The sequence below is a fragment of the Xiphophorus hellerii genome, chromosome 19 (assembly GCF_003331165.1).
Source record: "Xiphophorus hellerii strain 12219 chromosome 19, Xiphophorus_hellerii-4.1, whole genome shotgun sequence".
Lineage (NCBI taxonomy): Eukaryota > Metazoa > Chordata > Actinopteri > Cyprinodontiformes > Poeciliidae > Xiphophorus > Xiphophorus hellerii.
Genome location: NC_045690.1, coordinates 3,425,898 through 3,431,447, shown reverse-complemented (window position 1 = coordinate 3,431,447; position 5,550 = coordinate 3,425,898).

The following is a 5,550-nucleotide window of genomic DNA, read 5'->3' as shown; positions in this document are numbered from 1 at the left end:
TGCTGACGGTAGCTGTCAGGCACATTTGTGAATCCCCAGTTGAAGCTTTGGGATGCTTGTCAGGTACGCCACTGGTACATGTGAAGCAGATTGTGCTGAAGCAGACTCCACATTTAAGTGCACAGCTGTTGGTAGACCTCCAGACTCCAAACGAGGCTGACCTAGCTGCTCAGCTCGGTCATTTCTCCCATGTCTCATCTCATAAGCACATGGATAAGAAGGAGCCGTTCCCCGCAGCGAGGGTATCGGGAGGAAGGGGAGGGTGAAATCTGGCACTGACATGGGATCTGTCCTGATTTTCGCTTTGCCCTATTTGCTTTAGCTTCTACAGCTGTCGATTGGTGGAGATAGAAAGAGGTGACCACAATAAATAAACTTGTTTTTAGGGGTTTTGCTAACTCTGATTTGAGCAAACAAGATAGTGTCTGCATATGCAAAGTTTATTCTGATTATTTGATCTTCTAAGCAGCGTTTTGTCTGAATATCTTTACTTTTGAGCTTTTACCAGCCTCTCCTTCAGCTGGTTTTTCATTGCAGTTCAGTTTTAATTTGTTGTGACGTTTTGTTTGTCTAATTCAGTTTGCTTTAATTTAGAGTTTTAGAGTGTGTTTGCTAGTTTTTATTAGTTATTTTTACTTAAATATTCTTCAGTTTTAGTTTAGTCATTAGTTGTAGTAGTAGTTTTAGTTGGTTTTGGTTAATTTTTAGTTGCAGAATACAAAAAGATCAAAGTATTGTAATTATATTTACATCAATCGGGTAATAAATACGTGACAAAAGATACTATTTAAAAAAAAATTATTAAATTATTTTTGAACAACTGACTAGTCTTCTAACAACTTTTGCTCTCGCTATTTTGTGGACTTGTATAATTTGCTAACAGTTGACATAAACAGCTTGTGTGTGGAGGAAAAAAATTATTATTCCCCATTAAACCATCATTTTCTCTACTACCTAGGTCCACTTCTCTGTCTCACCATTCTTCAACCAGCAAATCATGACAAATTTTGCATTTAAGATAAGAAAAACATCTTTGTCTGTAAATATATTTTACCCCAAACTCCTCAGGTAGCAAAGCTTTAGCTCCACCTGCTTCAAATTCACTAGAGGAACAGTATGTTACTGCATTTAGGCAATAAAATGCAATAAACAAACTGTGTATGTGTATGTGAAATGGTTTATTTAGGTTTATGGCTTAAATAGTTAAATAAAACAAATCTGTAGAATGTGTTAATTTGTTATATCAGATTAATCATCAGAATAATCCTTAGATTAATCGATTACTAAAGTAATAACCACTAGTTGCAGCTGTAGAATAAAACTAATATAAAAGGTAATAATCTTATCCATTGTGCAGACAGGCTTCTCCACAGACTCTCACCCACACAGTTAATGGTACAGTTTGTACATAATATTGTTTTTCCATCTGCTGAGGTTGCTATTCCATGCGTCAGTTTGGATTATTCAAAAATATATAATTTACCGACTCTTGGTGCTTTTGTGAATATGGGAGGGATTTTTTTACTATCATTATCGTCAGGACCGTTGGGTGTTTGGTGTTGAATTCCTTTTATGTTTGTGTTTTCATAATTTCCATGTGATTTATTTATGTCAGTATTCTGTTTATTTCTCTATTTCATTATTGTTATTAATGTGTTGCCAGACTATCCCATTCTTTATGTTTAGTTTTTTTCTTTTTTAGTTTATTCCCATGTTTCTTGTTTCTTGTGCATTTTCATTTATTCCCCTCAGATTATTGTCAGGCTTTTCCTCTTTTGGTTTCCACATTCCTGATTCCTTGATAATCAGTCTCCTCCCTCAGTTTTCCTACTTTTAATTTTTTTAAAAACCTTTAAAATGCAGTTTTTTAGTGGTTGTCTTATCTCTGCCTCAAATGCACACAGCATGACAATAAACAAATTGATTATCTTTCACAGTAGTGGGTACCACCAACTAAAATGTTAGTTGCGCTAACCCTATAGCACTATCATAAACATTAGTTCTGCTAACGCTAAAGCTCTACACCAGCACCGTATTTAGCAGAAGCTAATCCTAAAGCGCTAACTTTAATTCAAATAATTTCCCAGTCAATACCAAAACTTCAACACAGACATCAAACTTTAGACAACTAAAAGTTTTTAAGACAACCAAGTGAATTATTGGTTTAGAATTTAGGGAAAGCTAAGTATGCTACATGCTAATATTTTCAAAGTTAGCAAAAGAGCTAGTGGAGGCTAATCCTAAACCACTAACTTGAATTCAAACAAAACCCCCTGAGTAGCAATTTAATTGATGAATGAAATGATATGAAAATATTTTCAAAGTTAGCTGAAATGCTAGATGAACAATTAGCTCTGCTATTAGCACATTAGCATTTTTTTCTGATTTCGTAATGTCATTTAGCTGCTTAAAGGTTGTTATTTTCAAAGGCGCTTTTAATCTGACAAACTATTTGTGTCTTCCAACATATCTTAGCTCTTTAGGATATACCTCAGGTAAAACTTGACCTTTATTCTAACCCAATCAGAAAGCAGTATGTCACAGAAACCCAAAAGGCTTTGTAACAAAAACTAGCCCCAAAGTTCAAACATTTTTGAACGATTCTTACTGATGATATGAACCAGCAGCTTCATGTAGTGCACACTACAAACCTAAAGGCTCTCTGGGTCCCTTATTAAATGACTAAAAATAGGAGTTTGGGGTCAGAGTAAGACTGGAGGTCTCTGTCTACTGCGCCGCGCGGCTCTGCCCTGTGTTTGGAGATGAGGGCAGATAACACAACAGAGCCTCTGAAAGTGGCACATGCTGCTGCTGCTGCTGTCAAAGTGGGTCACACTGAAACTTTTCAATCAGAGATTGACCACAGAAGCCACTTGTATTTCCTTCTACTATAAATATTGGAAATGTAATTACATTTCAGAGAATTATACTCTACAAATATTGAAAGTATGAAACACAATCAGCATTGTCATTCGTTGTATTTCCATTACAAATGTCCGCAAAACTTTGTAAATATCCCGCTAATGTTGAAAAAACACAATTTCTCAATTACTGTGTTTCTAATAAACAAGAAACGTAATTATAATAACAAGTGAGTATGTTTGTTCACCCGATAAGTCATTTAAAAAAATCCTCTGACTAATTCTTGTAGTCTTCTTTGTCGTTTCTGCCAGTAGCAACATCTAGTTGTTGATCCCATGACTTGTGTGATGTGAATTTTTTTTTGCAGTTTTCAGAAATTAACCAATTTCAATACAGCCAAAAAAACTCTCATGCTAGCATAAAAACTTTTTTTTTTAAATTACCGTGTTTCCATTGAGCAAATTTATTTTTGTAACTCCAATTTGCACAATTTTATGTAAGTTACAAGATTGGACACAACAGAAAAAGATGTAAAAAAAAAAGGACTGCCATTTAATCTGACAGACATGTACCCAAGTTTCTTTGATAATGTCAAAAAAATCCACCAACCTGCCCCGTCTTCCACCAGTGGGAACTAAAATCTATATTTTCTAGTCAAACAAACATAAAGATGAAAGCGTCAGTACTCTTGTTATTTCCAGTTGGTGTTCTGTGGGAGTTTTTCCTGTAATTCTGAGTTTTTTTTTGTGGTTTTATTATGTTTTCTCCTCTGCTGTGATGGACTTGTGTCTGCAGCAGAAAACACAACGTAGCAGGCATGTCGGTGTGTGTCAGTGAGCGCTCATCGGATGTGCCAGACGCTCTTGCTCAGTCAAGGAGTACAATCATGAACTTACAGGAAGGTTTGGTGTTGCTCTCTGCAAGGCTTTGACACAGAACATCAGCCGCCGCTTAACTCATGCATGAGCATTAAAGCTGTTACATAAACCGCAAAGAAACATTAAAACTTGTCGTAGTTTGACTATTTAGCATCTTTTTTGTATATAATTGTGAAATGTTCAGCTGTAGTCACTCATTGGCAACAGAAGGATTAATGAAAAAGAAGGATGTCTAAATGTTGGTCGAAGAGAATCTGGTTGCACCTCGATGTGAACGCTGATCAGAGCAGGAGGTTTACAGCCTGGTGTGTTTTTAATGACGGCTCCTTTCACACATCGGACGTGAAAACACTGGCAGCAGATCAGCAGCTGTGGATGTTTCATTCCACACTGCAAAAAACACAAAGCCTTACCCAGTAAAATAGAGCAAATAAAGGCAGAAATTGAAATGTACACACTACTGTTGAGGAAGAGTGCGTGTAAATCCCTGACTTCAACAATAAAACAATGTCACTTTTCATCTCATTGTGTAAGAAACATCTGGAATTAAACTTTCAGACTAGATTGATGCACAGATGTGGCTTGTTATCACATTTATGTACTAAATAAACAAATAAATGAATCATATCAATTAATTTTATGAGCAAAAATGGCAGAAACATAATATTGACACATTTTGCTTGTGCAGATATGGAAGCTGCACTGCAAATTTTTTCTAGCTGATTTCTTTTCAAACTCAGAAACTTCCAGGTTTTTCAAGACATTTCTGAGATGGATTTAAAAATTTCTGGTGCAAATGTTCAACTTTTCAACCATAGAAATGTTCTAGTATTTTCTAACTTTCCAGGATTTTCAAGATTAATCAAAGAAAAATTCTGAGCAGTTTTTTTGACTTTTGAAGATTCATAAATAAATTTTTTTTCTATAAAATTTCTGAGCTAAATCTCAGATTTTCAGATTTGTCTGGAAAATGTTCTACATATCTAGCTCAGAAATACTGGATCCATGTTTTTTCTAGAATATTTCTTAGGTTAATCTCAAAATTTCTGTTTTTTTCTAGCATATTTTTGACTTTTCAAGATCAGAAATTTCTAAGATCTATCTAGAAATGTACACTTTAAAAAAAGATCAATCAAAAATAATTTCTGAGTTTTTGTTTCTAAAAGATTTTTTACTTTTGAAACTCAGATAATTAAAATTTTTTTTCTATAAAATTTCTGAGATTAATCTCAAAATTTCTGAGTTTTCTTTGGAAAATGTTTGACTTGTCTAGCTCAGACATCTTGTTTTTTAAAATAAAATTTCTGAGTTTAATCCCAAAATTGAAACATTTTATAACAAAATATCATCTGTTCAAACTCTGAAATATTTCTAGGATATTTCTGAGATTAATCTAAATATTTTTGGCGGAAATGTACTCCTCCTTTCTTCTATCTCCTGAACATTGAAATATGCTGAAAAACTTATGTCAGAGGATTATTATTTTCTTGACTGGTGAACTGTGTCCAGATGGAAACTGTGGGCGCTATGACCCAGCGGAGGTCCTTCTCCTCCAGAGAGAGAGAGAAACAGGTTGTGATCAGTTGCGCTTGTTTGATGTCAGAGTATAAAACGAGGCATCAGCTCGGATCTCCATTCAGCCACAAGGGGCCCGAGGAGCCACAACGCTGGAAAACATCTGGCCTGCATGCGGATCGACTGCGACTTCCTCCCAGATGTTAAAACATCCGGATCGTCATTTATTCTCCAACATTTTCTGTCTCTTTCAGCGCGATCGCAGTTAGAAATTTACTTTGTGGATTAAAAATAA